The 15,856-nt window shown below is 33.4% G+C and overlaps 1 pseudogene; it reads right to left on the bottom strand.

Moving 5' to 3' along the window:
• Positions 1–4,962: 4,962 nt before the first annotated feature.
• Positions 4,963–5,081, bottom strand: LOC118608912 (annotated as a pseudogene).
• Positions 5,082–15,856: the final 10,775 nt, after the last annotated feature.

Below are 15,856 nucleotides of genomic sequence, written 5' to 3'. Positions count from 1 at the left end.
CATTCCATTTGCAATGACATGAATGGATCTAGAGGTTATTATGTTGAGTGAAATAAGCCAGAGAAAGATAAATACCATATGAATTCACTTATATGCAGAATCTAAGGAATAAAAAAAAAAAACAAAGTAACCAAAAACAGTCTCACAAATATCGTGGACAGTTTGGTGACGAACAGAGGAGAGAGAGGTTGTGGGGCTGGGACAATGGGGTGAAGGGTTAAAGAAGTACAAATTAGTAGTTGATAGATGGTCATGGGGATGGGGAGCACGGCATAGGGAATGTAGTTAGCATTAATATATATGCTAGGTGGAAAACCAGAGGAGAGGAGAAGTAATTAGGGGGATAATTTTATAAACTATGTAAGTTTCTAACCAATGTACTGTATACTTGGAACTAATTAAAATAAAAAATATATAAAATAAAAATAAATAAATTTAGTTTGGATTAAAGGTAAAATGTAAAAACCTTTAGAACAGTGATTGCCATGTTCTGATTAAACAATCAATATTTTTTAAATCAATTATGTCTCAGCTCATTTTCTAGGCCTAGGCTATCCAATAGAAATAGAATGTAAATACAAGCGCATTAAAAAAGAAGAAAGATCTCAAATAAACATTCTAACTTTACATCTTAATGAACTAGGAAAAGACTAACAAACTAAGCCTAAAGTCATCAGATGGAAGGGAATAATAAAGATTAGAGAATAAATAAATGAAATGAGGACTAGAAAACAAATAGAAAAAAAGCAATGAAACTAAGAGTTGATTTTGAAAAGATAAACAAAAATGACAAACCCTTAGGTAGACTAATCAAAAAAAAAAAAAAAAAAAGAGAGAGAAGACTCAAAATCAGAAATGAGTGAGGAAAGATTAAAAATGACACCATAGAAATTAAAAAGATTATAAGAAATAATTATAAATAATTACATGACAATAAATTGGACAACCTAGGAGAAATGATGAATTTTAAGAAGCACATAATTTATCTAGACTGAATATGAAGAAATAGAAACTCTGAACAGACCAATAACAAATGAGACTATTGAATAAATAATTAAAAACTTCCCAATAAAGAAAAGTGTAGGACTAGATAGCTTCAGAGGTGAATTCTACCAAACATTTAAAGAATTAATACAAATACTTCTTAACTCTTCCCCAAATAGAAGAGGAAACACTTCCAAACTCTCTTTATGAGGCCAGCATCACCCTAATACCAAAGCCAAAGACACCCCTGAAATAAAAAACTATAGACAAATATACCAGATGAATACAGATGTAAAACCCTCAACAAAATATTAGCAAATCAAATTCAATAGCACATTAAAAGGATCATACACCATGACCAAGTGGGATTTATCTCTGGGATGCAAAAATGGTAAACATATGCAAATCAATATTATACAACATTAACATAATGAAAGAATAAAAATCACATAATAATTTCAAAAAATGTACAAAAAAATATTTGACAATATTAAACAGGTTTTCATGATACAAACTCTCAACAAATTTGATACAGAAGAAAGTTACCTCAACAGGGAAAAGGCCATGTATGAAAAGCCCACATCTGACATGATACTCAAAGGGAAAAATACTGAAAGATTTTTATCTAAGATCTGGAACAAGTCAAAGATGCCCATTCCTGCCACATCTACTCACCATGTACTGGAAGTCATACTTAGAGCAATAAGGCAAGAAAAAAAAGTGTCCAAACTGAAAAAGAAGTAAAATTATTCCAGTTTATAGATGCCATAATCTTACATGTAGAAAACCATAAAGATTACACGCGCGTGCGCGTGCGGGCACACACACACACACACACACACACACACACACAAACTGTTAGAACAAAAAAGCAAATTCAGCAAAGTTGTAGGATACAAAGTCAATATTCAATTATCAGTTGAATTTCTATATACCAACAATAAACTTCTCAATAAAGAAATAAAAACAAGCTCATTTACATCAAAAAGAACAAAATATTTAGAAATAAACATAACCAACGAGGTAAAAGACATGTACACTGAAATCTATATCACTCATAAAATTAAAACAGTCACAAATAAATGGAAAGATATATCCTGTTTATAAATTGGAAAAATTCATATTGTTAAAATGTCCATACCAAACAAAGTGATCTACAGATTCAGTGCAATTCTTATCAAAATCTCATTGGAGTTTGTTTTAAAGAAATTGAAAATAGAATCACAAAATTTATGTGGAACCCTAAAGACCTCAAATAGGCAAAACAATCTTGAGAAAGAAGAACAATGCTAAAAGCATCATACTTCCTGTTTTTATAATATATTACAATTCTGCAGTAATTGAAGAAGTATATATATACATGCAGAGAATGAAGTTGGACTCCTAACCTATACCATACTCAAAAATCAACTCAAAATAAATTAAACACTTAAACAAAAGACAGTGCCTATCTCAAAGAGTATGACAGAAAATAAACAAACATGAAGAACTAAAATAGGATACCATGCTAAAGACATTTCTTTAGCTGAGACAAAGAATCTCAGATAAGGCGGTAGTACTTACACTGAGAATTAAATAAAGAATAAGATCCTAAAATAAAATCTGAGAAGAAAAGACTCAATAAAATACAAATGTATCACTTTTTCCCTGGGGCGGGAGGTGGGGGCTGGGGGATGGGAGGTGGTGGTAGTGTGTAGAGACAGTACTTTAAAAAACAAGGAGAAAAAAACTTCGGCATGGCTGAAATGTACTGGGTGAAATGGAAAGTTAAATGAGGAAAAATGCTAAAAGCCAAATAGAGCCTTTTCACTCAAGGTAAGATATTTGGGTTTTATTCTGTTTGTCACGAGAGTCACCAGAGAGACATAAGCAGGGAGATGACATGATTTGCTCTGTGGTTTAGGGGAAATAAAAAACAACACTGTCTGTTGAATAATGAATAAGATACAGCATGGGGAATGGGAAAGTAGAAATGAGCGACTTAAAAACAGAAATTCACTTTCTCATAATTCCAGAAGCTCGAAGTCTAACATTAGGGTATTGGCAGGTCGGTTTCTTCTGAGGGTCTTTTCTTGGCTTGCAGATGACCAGCTTTTTTTTTTTTTTTTTTTTTGGTGCCTTCACATAGTCTTCTCTCTGTCTATGCCCTAATGTCCTCTTCCTAAAAGGACATTAGTCAGACTTGATTAGAGACCACTCATATGACATCATTTTATTCATTTACTTTTTTAAAGGCATCTCAAAATACAGCCACATTCTTAGGCACTAGGGGTTTAGGACTTCAACATATGCACTTTGGGGAAGACATAATTCAGCCCATAACAAGCATCAGTAAATAGTTCAAAGGGGTTCTGTGGATCGCAATTTGGCAAATATAGATATTCTCATAAGAAGAGATGTATCCACTTTGCCGATGGAGTTGGCTCATTAATCATATTCCAAATATACTTTCTGTTTACTCACATTTATGCTTTCTCAGCATTTATCAAAATGCTACCTATCTTTCAAGGCCTAATGCTATCTATCTTTTAAGGCCTAATGTAATATTATATGTCCTCTTATTAACAAGATTTGGGGTGAGACCTAAATAACAGAAAGATTTTATCAAAATCCTTGACGCATTGCTACATTGCTTCCTTTCTCATGTCTCTCTCTCTCTCTCTCTCTCTCGCTCTCCTTTTTCTCCTCTCTGTTTTTATCTCTTCTGTTTCCCTTCCTTCCTTCCCTTCACTTTCATTTCTACTTTTATATTCTGCCTCACTAACATTTTCTGTTCCTGGGTTCATAGTCTTTACATATCAATTATAAACAGCTTGCATAAAAACTTAAGATAATAAAATTACTATATGGGGCCCAACTTATATCCAGCAACTGGCAAGGGAATAGTTTTGGATCTCTGAGTTTAGAGATATAGACTTAACATAAATGTTAAGGAAAACCCTCACCTTGTTTATTTAATACAATGAGGAGGAGCAGGGCATATATGAATATATGTGCCTGATTCAAAGCATGGGGCTGCAAGTCAACTGAGAATAATTTGTTATCAACTCAACTACTGGGGTGAAATAAAAGGATAGTTATGGAAGTAACTGAAACTAATGAGGACTTATTTTTTTTTTAAAGTGATGCTCTAGGTGGAAGTTAACCAGATCAGGTAATAGAACTGATTAATATATTAATAGGCTATATGAATCGTTCATCTGTCAATTCAAAAATATTTAATGAGAAAATTCTGTGACATAGGAACTGGAGATATAGCAGCAAACAAAAAGACAGGACTTTACCTTTACAGGGTGTATATGAATTGAGGCTTGTGGATAAATTAATGAATAAGAAAATTGAAATTAAAAGTAATATCGTTACAAAGGAAATAAGTATGTTTTTATATAAAAAATTATTTGTTGAGAGATACTCTAGACAGAGTAGTCAGGAACTGCTCTCTACGAAGGTGACATTTATTTGATTTCAAGGATCAAAAGAGTGAGCTTCATAAGAAGCTGAAGAAGAGAACTGATTGAAAATCATGTAAATGCTGCCTCTATATGACTATAAATCAATTAGATATTTTCCATGTGGAGAAAGAAAGAAATTCATATCAAACATGACCACAGTGTATAGTGTAACAAAAAGCCACAAACTCTCAGCAGCATACAGTAATATGCTTGCATGTGACTCAGAAATCTGTGACAGTTGTGAGCCAACAGATTTAGGCTGGGCTTGGTTAGAAGAGGTAGGCTCTGCTCCACATACCTCTCACCCTCCTGGGGACCAACAGGCAAGGCTAAGCATGTTCTTAGGATGATCATGGCATAGGAGCAAGTGAGTAAGCAAACACTCACAAACACATTTCTAGCTTATGCCCAATTATGAGTAGTGACATCCAGTTGTACAAAGTCACATTCTTTTTTTTGGTTGACCTCACAGATTACAAGGACTTTGCCAGCTTACAATCCATTATTTTTTATTTATTTATTTTTACTCCTACAGCACCTGGTCTTCCTAGGTGGTCTCCCATCCAAGTTCTAACCAGGCCCAACCCTGCTTAGCTTACAAGATCAGACGGGATCGCGCTTGTTCAGGGTGACATGGCTGTAGACTCAAAGTCACATTCTTGAGCTTGGTGTCCAGGATCATGTAAGTCCACTCCTATGTAGGTGAGGGGGTGGTGTGGCTATTTCTGGACAACAATCTAATCTACCACGTAAGTGAGAATAGGAATAAAATTTTAGAACATCCTTTTGCACTCAAAGGCAGTCCATGTGTACCCTTCATCCTGCTTTTATAATTTTTACTGTTATTTTACTACATAGTGTGAATGCATGCAGCTATTAATCTCTCAAGAAGCAAGGAACATGCCAGGAAGCCGCAAGCTTTATTGCTAGAATTTGGGTACATAGTCCTATTGCCGTAGGAACATCCCTTGTCCATAGTCCTGAACTGATTGCAAGACCACAGTATTCTTCCTTTGTCAATGCAAAGATTGACATCAGGTAAATTTGTCCCAGCTACTTCAAAATTTCAAATTTGTAACAAGGTTAAATTGATACTGAGAATTTCCTTAACCACTTACACTGGCTTAGCTATTATCCATTCTCCATTTAGTGATAAGAAGCTAACAATTATCTGACAAATATTCTAAATATTACTAGATTTGAACAGAGAAATATCTGACTTTATATGATATTTTTGTATTTCATAAAATCTGTGATTTAATTTGTGACATTGTGAACAGTTAATAGCTGGAATAGAAAATTGCTAATATCAAGTGTTTTTTTTTTTTTTTGTAGTGTTAAGGCTGCTAATGTGAAGCATGAATTGCGCAGTTTCATGTAAAATAAGTTTATGGCTTTTAAACTGAGTTAATTATTGATATAATATGTTAGTGAAGATTATGTATAACTTAAAATATTGATTAATTAGTATTTCATTTTTAAAAGCTATAAATCTCAAAGAAGATGTTTGTAATCTATTATTACTCAACACCAAGGACTCAGGTTCAATATCTACAAAATTAGGCTACATTCTTAGATTAGAAGAATTTATAAGAATATTGTTAAGGTGATTTTTAGCTCTTAAATTTACCTATTCCAAGTTTCATTGTAGGGATCTAGAATCAAAAAGGGCAGAAAATTGTAGTTCCAATTTATGCCACAAGAGGGTAGTCTTCCCACAGAAAAAATTAAATACTTTTGTTGTCCTCATAAGGAAATTACAATATTAAATATTAAAATGTTATAGTATTACAATATTAAAATTCAAATTTTAGAAACTATGTCACTTGAAGTTAGAATTTATGCCCTAAAATTTTTATAACTGCAAGTATTTAAATCTGTTTTACTATGAGCTATAAGTAGGAATCAACCATAACGCGTCAGTAATCGTAACACATTGTTTTAGTAAGGATCTCTTTTCTAAACAAGTAATATTCTTTCAAGTACGACTACTTTTCAGATAATAGTATATTTGTGGAATTTGAGAGAAAAAAAACAGAATCTCAAATTACATATGGATTTTATAAGTTTGGGTAAATTATCTTCTCTCTTTAGATAAACCTACACATTTACTTTTCCACTAATTTAAATATGATTGGTATTGTCTTTTTATTCTACTCAAGTGCTTGATTAAACTGTTTACCAAGATTTGTACCAGAAGAAAAATTTATTCCTCTGTTGTCTTTAAATTTGCACTATCCAGTGTATGAAACTCTATTGCAATATAAAATAGGATAAGCAAATTCCCATCTCAGATCTATTACTAATTAACCAAGCAGTATAATTTATGGAAACCAATGTATTTTCACTGATTCCTTCAGTTGTTTCATCTGTAATATTGACTTCCCATACTTGCAGATGTTTCCTTGACTGTTTTTTCACATTCTTTCCCCTAAGATTGACATGTCCCTTTACACTCTAAAGAAAGCCCTAAAGAACACTAATTAATTAGTGCTGTATCTGATTCAGCTCTATTCTAGCATCGCTTTGATAAGGATATTGTTCCTCTGTAGAACAGATTGATATGCCAACTGATTTCAAACCAATAGTATTTAAAAGTCCCTTGTTTTACTTTTTCACTGTTCTTTAAAATTCTCACTCAAACCATTAAAGAACTTAGGAATCAGGACTTTAGATCAAAGATAAAGTGAGGGCTTAATAACTGCTTTCTTATTGGCCCAAAAACCCATTCCAAGAATTGTATGTAGTAACTAGAGTGAAACAAATTTTGTTATAATCTATAATGTCATCCTCCAGATATACTCAAATACTACAGCTAGCACACTAAGCAACTAGTTTCTCTTTATAAAAAGGTTTGGGAAAGAGGACTGCATTTGGGAACTGTCTGGTTGTGACAAGCAACACTCCATATTTACTAAGAATCAAGGCAACAGTTTCAGGGGCTGTTCTCTTCCTCAGCAAGTGTGATATCAACAAAAGATGATGAGAGAATGACCTTTCAAGCTCTAGGGATATGATTCTTCATTCAGGGATGTGCGAATAGCTGGGCTTCTCCACTAGAGCTGCAAAACAGTATCTCAAACTCAATTCTAATTAGCAATAAAAGAGCTATTTACCTGGAAATTACGTTGTTACGCAGGTGTGTTGCTGCTGGAAAAGCCATTTCACTACTCAGCTCAACAATGTGCATATGTTCATCTTGTTTGATTTGGTTTATGATTATATGCAGTGGTGCTGCCAAATAAATTGTTTTCAAAATGTTAATTACCTCATGTAGAAGAATGGTTTGCTATCTTTTTAGTATACAGCTTTGCTTCATACATTAGATAATTTCTGTCCTCTAAATTTTCTCAATGACAAACAGAACAGAGACTCAGTCCCTCACTCCCTGTGAAGATAAAGAATGGTGAATCTGAGCATAAAAACAGCCAGGAGGGATCCCTTTATATGAGAGATTTTTAGCTTCTCCGTTATACCCATTCCTCTTACTGCTTGAGGCTAAGGAGGCAGAGAAAAGAAAAGTGAACAGGAGGAACAGAGGCATGTGGCATATCGGGAAGGTGACTAAAGCAGTTCTAAGATACTCTAGAGATGCACAAAACCAGAAATAAATGTTAACGACAAGAGATTCGCATAGCTTTGCCTCACCTACAGTAACAATGTGGCATAAAAAAAAAAAAAAACTATTGAAATATCTTTCAGCTATTTTCTCACCAACAGGCAGAAAGAAGGCTATACAAAGCCGGCAAAGAAGGGAACTAATGCTTATCTGGTCCTAACACTAAGCCAGGTGCTCTGTCACAGCCTCAACACAGCCCTGAAAGGCTGATGCCATTATCACTATTGTTCAAATGTGGAAACAAAGACTTAGAGAACTTGAATAGCTTATTCTCATTAGTGTCAGGGCATAAATTTAAACACAAATATGCGTTATTCAAAGACTAACCATCTAAAATAGTTTTTCAAGAACTCTAAGTTGTTTCTCAAAAATGAAGTACCAAACAACCCTCGCTTATCTATTCTTGTCTTTCCCCCTTCATGGCTCTTTGTGTAAAAGTCTTTATGGCATTTTTCTTTTGTTACTGAAGAGAATAACACATTCTTTGTTGGTAAAGACGATTTCTGAATCAGGCCACCTCAGATCCATGAGGCCTTGTCCTCAATAATATATTTCCCTTTTTTATTCTTACCAAGGAAAGTAAAAAAAAAAAAAAAAAAAGTTTCATAAATATTTAGAAAGAGAGACATTCTGAAAGCTACTATTACTCACCTTTAAGGCAATATTGTGAGAAAACAAGGACTTACGGCGTTCTGAAAATAACTGAACTGTGGAAATGCAATTCAAAAGACACCTGTGCATTGATCTTAGCCTAAATCTCATAAATGTATGATGTCACATTTCAAACAATCACCGATTAAAATCTTCCAATTTAGAAAATATACCTTAATCAAAAAAATTTTTTTAAAAAAAATAATAACAACTTTTAAAGAAAGCTCTGGTCATAATAAGAAAAAAAATTGACATTTGCCAAAATCATTTGATATTGTCCTCTTCTCAAAGCAATTCAGTAACTATAACAGACAAATAAAAATGAAGCCATTCATAAGGTATAATTCAATGGCTAAACGAGCAAGTGTCAGAGGAAATGAGATGAACTGCAGTCAGCCCACTCTTCCCTTTGTCTAGGACATCAGAGGGTAGTCTTCTTCAATGACAGTTTAGATATTGTTTGGACGCTTGCAAAGTATGCCATTTACATCCTAAGAAAATGGAGTAAATATATTTTCTTAAAAACATTTTAGTACTTTTAATAAAAACTGCCTATGTTGTAGATAAAATGGACTTAGAAAATCGTGTGTTCAATTCCGAAAATAGTTCAGCAGGAGGTAAACATTACAAAATCTTCAGTACTTGGCTAAAGGAGGTAATTTTCAGCCAAAAGTTCAGAAGTAATAGGCTTTATATTTACCAATAAACATTATCACCATACGACCTCCATCTGCTTTTTGAAAATTTAGGTCAAAAAAGAGCTTTGGTTTAATTATTCCAGATATATTTATTTAATTACAAGGTATCAGTAAAGTTTTTAGAATGTGTATACACACACACACACACACACACACACACACACACGCACATTTGCCATTTAACATTATAAAGACCTAAGTTTCAACATACTTTCTATCTGAGTAAGTGGAAACTTTTTGTAATGAGGTGGTAGGGACCCAACAATTTTTTGTTAAAAGAAATACTAGTAGGGTACCTTAGCAAAAAATAGAAAAAGCAGTTAAGAGAATTGTTTTCTGATCCAATAGTTCTAAGCTTTCATTCGGCATCTGAGGAGATTTCAAAAGTACTGAGTCCTGGGTTTCACCCTAGTAAATTCTTATATAATTTTTCCGTACTATATTCTGGCATTAAAAAAAAAAAAAAAATCTCAGGTAATTTTAATGTGTAGATATTGAGGACTACTGCCTAAGCCTTGTATTCTGTGGCAATCAAGACTCCTTGTTACCTCCCATAGCGCTTATGCTCATCCATTCAAGAAGCCACTGTTGGAAACCACCTCAGAAAAGTCCAGTGAAAAGCTGGGGAGATGTCGCCACACTCCACTCATTACCATACAGTAAAAGAATTCTGTCCCATGACTAGACCAACAAATGAGTGAGTGCGTGACCAAGCCCCTTTGAGATGGAGGCTTTCAGTCCTGCAGAAACTGTGAAAGAGCCAAAATATCTGATTGCCACCATCCACATCTGTCTTAGCATCATTCTTCACTTTAATTTTCTGTCTCAGACTTTAATTGGTTTCTGTCATAGAATTTCCCACAAATTTCGTTTTATTCAGCTACCTATTTGACTGTTCTCTCTCATGATACAATGGAACCTGTGAGACAAAGAACTTTTCTCTTTCGATTCCTAGCCCCTTAGCACATTGCCAAGCACACGGTAGGTCTCCAATAAAGATATTTTGTGTGCATGGAAAAAAAATGGTGCTATGAAAGAGCTTTAAATTAAGAAGCAATAAAGAAGTAGAGAGGTGGCCTTCACAGAAGAACAGGGGCTTCTGAATTTCTTCTTGCATGTCCACTCTTAAAATAGGAGTGTGCGACAGGGGCAGAAAGAACTTAACAATGGTAGGCTCTGATGTAATGTACTACTCCGACAGGTGGGCACTTCCCTGCCTTATCGGATTGTGAGAAGCAGGTTTTTTAGATTTAATATGTGTCCTTTGAATGCACTCTGATTTAAGTAGCAGGTGCTTGAGGATATTATTTTGCTTTAGCAAAATTCATGAGGAAGAAGAGTCAACCCTACGAGTCAAACACTAAGATCAAGACATTATCCTTTAGCATCTCTCCCAAGCAGTTAGAAAACAGCCTTGTGATTTTCTATAGAGCCTCTCAGTGCGTCAGACTCTGGCAGTTATAGTCTAATGCTCTTATAGAGCCTTATTTTTCTGAAAGAGCATTATTTTTCTGGAGATTTTAAATGAAAGAATTTGCACAGTAGAGCTATTTTTCTTAATATTCCAAAGCACAACATATGGAAATAATTTAAAAATAAATATATATAGTATTATTAAGCAGCAGATGGTGTATTGTATGAGAATATGTGTGTATTAATGTGTCAGTGTGTACATATATATGTATACATAATTTTGTTTGACTTGGATGTATTCATGTATGTGTACATAAAATTGTGTGTATGTATATATGTACAATTATATAATATATGTAATTGACTTTGACATACTGTGAATTTTCACATTATTCATTTATTCATACTACAGAAATGAGGAAACCAAGCTTAAAAATACTAAAATGTATTGTTTGACATCATTTACCTAACAAGAAGAGTCAGAATATTTGCTTAGAACTTCAATTATAGTCTCATTATGGTATCTCATAGTGTACTTGTTTGAAGATTTGTAAAGGGAAATGACCAAAAATATATTTTATCAAGAATATGTCAAATATGTCACTGACAAGCAATAAAGATATACAAAAATTTTACTGTATAACATAGTCCAATTTCCCAGAAATAAATCCGGATGAAAATAATCATTTTAGGCTTAATCTTACTAGTATAAAACATGATCCATTAGAGAGAAAATACTTTAAATTCTCATGAGATATTTATATGTGGCATCTCTATAGTATTAGTGTGAATTTTGTTCATTATGGTAGAATATAAAAAGTTAAATAAGCACAGGATTCTTCCCCCCTAGAGAAAAACTTATGCCGCTATGTTAATGGTGCCTCACAATGGCAAATAATATATAGTACTTAACGACTTCCTAGAGGAAGATTACTTGTATTTTCCTTATACATTGGTTTTGCACTTGTTATATTTGTTGTGGTTTATTTTTTAAGAAATAATAGAGGGATATAAATAAATGTGTAGAATAGCAATAGACTGAAATGACTGGTGTAAATTTGTGCCTCAAATTACTTAGAAATGGATGCCCTTGCAGAAGGTGTACATTCTGTACTTCCCCAAATAAGTAAATCATTTTTGTTGGAGGGGAGACATCTTAATGGCAGCATTCTTAGGAAAATCTACTATTGCACTGTACTATACCATTCATACCCACAATCTCATTATCAGAATGTTTAAAATGTTCAATATATCTTAGAATACCTTTCCTGCTTCATGGTCACCTACTTTACTCATTCTGGTCACATACTCTTCACTTAACTATTCTTGCTGGGCCTCAGTGATGGAACCCACCAGAAAAGTTGTGTCTTTAAGGTAGAAATTAAAGATCTGGTAGATAGATGTCTGATTTCATTAAGGCAGACTGTCAAACTATCTTAAAACCATAAAACCTGAGGCTCAAATATTGTGTAAAGTTTTACATGTAGAAAATGATTTTAAATTTTATTTTTGGATAAACTTCAAATGCCTACTGCTGACCCTATTGACCAAAATATAACAAGATTTTGATGAAATTCTATAGAATGTTCTGTAAATATCCTATTTTTTTCCTCATTAACTGCTAGCTTAGGTATCATATGCCAACATGAATATTACTACAGTGCATTCAGTTGAACCAAATCTGAGATGTACATTCATATACATTCTGGTATATACATTCATATGTTTGATATACGAAACCTTATGATTAAATCTCTTCAATGCTGGAGTATTGGTGGTGAATTCAGAACACTGTATATTCTTTAGTCATGATGAATAACAAAAAATATAATTTTGCCATCTGATTGCATTTCTTTCTAACATGCTCAGTTATTTCTCAAAGGAGATATGGCAAATAAAGCAGGGAAAATGCGATAATAATAACATTTTACATGAAGAAAATTAAACAATCAATTATAGGAATAAGAGGTTTCATAACATCTATTGGGTCATCCTGTCAACCCCTGAGGGCTAATGTAGAATTGTCAGTAGAAATCCTCCTTTCTGATTCTCTCTGAAAAATAGTTTCCAAAAGTGTCAAATAGAAGAGTATTTCTTCTAATGTATTATTACACAGAGCTCAGAATAAATGCTATTAATATGCATTACAGCAGAACTTTCACTCTCATCATGGTCAGAGATCATTTGAAATGTTTTTTGTATAAATGCTAATAAAGTTCTAAAGGCATTTATCAGTTAGATAAAAATTCTCATTTTGAAATCACTAGGGTTTATAGTATACATCTTTTTTTTTTTTTTAAGGACACACTTCAGATACTGAAGACCTCATTCTACCAGAGTTTTGAAAAAATAAAAAGCATTAACAATAAACATTAATTTAAAAAAACACAAAAATAAAAAGTACAAAATTGAAAATCGGTGGGTAAAACAAGAAGTCTCCAAAGGCTAAACTAGGTCATAGCAAAGAAAGGGGGAGCAAAAGGCCTAATGCTCTCAAATAATGGTTTTCTGAATTGGTCTCAAATGAAAGCACCATGATATAGAAATGTAGACAGAAGCCTTTTTTTGGCTCAGACAGGAAACTTATGTTGTATAACTCTGTGTTCCCCAGAATTTGTGACTATTTCATTTTTTCATTTTCACACCATTAAGTGTGATATGGTTCCTGAGTAGTACTACGATTCACTTGTGAACCTCTCAGTTTTTCTTCTTTTAAAAATTCCCTTTCTACGATGTCTTATTTTATTTGAAGTTTAAGATGAGATAATTTCATGTTAATTTCAAGTATCCTTTTCATCTTAATGTAACTACAGTAATTTTGCTGATTTTTAAGCCACAATTTCCATATCCATCTAGATTTTTAATAGATGTATGCTTTAATTAGTATAAGTGTTCTTTTAAAGTAACATTTCAGTAAAATGCTTATATATAGTTTATCATATCATAAAGTTATATAGCTAGTCACAATGTAAAATAGTCATGGATGATATCAATTGAGTACCTATGAAATAACACTGAAACATCAGTTTAAAATATGTAATATCCAGTTTCAGATTATTTGTAAAAACAGTTATGATGTAGGCACAATGTTACAAATGAAAGGGGGCTGGGAGCCATGTAACTGGTACAGTTACTCTTTATATAGATGGTAGGGTGAGATATAGATCATTGTGTACCCATGTGGCTACTTCTCAGACTAGTGACATGTCAGGCAGGTTACCTAAGGCCATGGCCTTTGTGGCATTCAGAATCTTTTTTTCTATCTGGGCTATATCCAGAAGGAAATTGTAGGCTTGCCTGATAGAGGAAGTAAGGTATGTGGGAAGGGGGAAATTTCCCCTCTCCACTCTTAGTTCTGTGCCTGGTCAAATAATTAAAATGACATAAGACAGATTAAGAGGAGAAAGTAACCAATTTTAATTATGTATGTATATATAGGGGTTCCTCAAGAATATGCGGCCAGAGGACCAATAGGGCAGTTAAGGTTTACATGCCATGTTGAGCTAAAAAGAAAGAGGGGCTGTGCTTTGGGTCCTCAAAGGGAAGAAGGGCAATTTTATAAAGATAGAAAAGCAATTGCTTGGTAAACAAATGTTTGCTGGACCATCTTTAATGATGGAATACAGAGAGGACTTTTATTAAAGTGTTTTGCTAGGTTCCTCCCTGCCTAGCACATATTCATTTAAATTAAACTATAGTTACCTATGATGATAGCTCCCTTCCTGGAGCAAATCCTCTACCTAAATTCTTTTAGGCAGTTAGGGGGAAGTCAAAGGATTGATCTAGTCTTTTGTTCTTAAAAATAACTATCTTAAAATAATTAATATGCCAAAAAAGCATATTTTGAGGCAACAAATTCTGCTTCTCCCCAGTAGCATTGGGAAGCTGTTACCCCTCATTGACATGTATAGCAATAACCTAAAAATAGTTTTACTTCTCTATGCTCTGAAATGTGTTTCTAAAACTATTGAGCAAGGAGGTATTCTTAAAGAAAAATAATACAAAATTATAAATACAAAATTAGATATGAAAGTATATTCATATAGAATAAGAGAAGAATTCACAGTGAATTACAAATTTTTTAAACTAACGAATACTACAAATACCAAATCCGCGCCTTGGTAACCACTGGGGATTGGTTCCAGGTCCTCCCACAAATCCAATACTCAAATCCCCTATATAAAATGATGTATACCATACATCATTTCCATACATGGAAAGTGGTACAGGTATTTATTGAAAAACATCCACATGTCAGTAGACCCATGCAGTTCAGATTCAAACCCATGTTTTTCATGGGTCATCTGTATATTCTCAAGCAAAACATTTGTAGGAAAGAGTATATCAATTTTGAGACAGAAACTGTTTCCATGCTCCATTCTTCTCAGGCATTTTGAACATTTACATCTCATTTCCTTTGCACTGACTATTCAAACAATAAGCTGAAGGCAATGAATTTCTGAACTCTGAGTCCACTCTCTCCTCAGTCTTCAAATTCAGAAGACTGATATGGCTTTGGCCTTGCTAAATATATATGTATGAGTATAACTTACTAATGCGATATATTATTGCTGGGGGGAAAAAATCACCACTTATAAGATAGTTTTAGTATCCATTCTCAATAATTGCAAAATACATTCAAACATATGGCCATTTATTTGACCATAATACTAGATTAATGCTTTTCAAACTTAATGTGCATATAAATCACTTAGCTTTCTTGTTAAAAATCAGATTCTGATTTCATAGTTCTATGATGGGACCTGAGATTTTGTAACTCTAAGAAACACCCAGGTGATGCTGATGTGCTACTTTCCACAGGTTAATGACCCTATCAGTAACCAGACATAAGACCACATTTAAACATGAGTGTGCGTGCGTGTGTGTGTGTGTGTGTGTATGTGTGTGTGTGTAATATATAGATATATATGTATCTCTATATAATATCTGCCAGGGGATCTGGGTCCACATATGTGATGAACATTTTAATTGTGAAGAAAACTATTATATGATTTTATAGCAATCTGCAAACTACCTAC

The sequence above is a fragment of the Rousettus aegyptiacus genome, unplaced genomic scaffold (genome assembly GCF_014176215.1).
Source record: "Rousettus aegyptiacus isolate mRouAeg1 unplaced genomic scaffold, mRouAeg1.p scaffold_m13_p_10, whole genome shotgun sequence".
Lineage (NCBI taxonomy): Eukaryota > Metazoa > Chordata > Mammalia > Chiroptera > Pteropodidae > Rousettus > Rousettus aegyptiacus.
The sequence above is the reverse complement of the archived record's forward strand: the minus strand, read 5'-3'. Positions and strand labels throughout refer to the sequence as shown.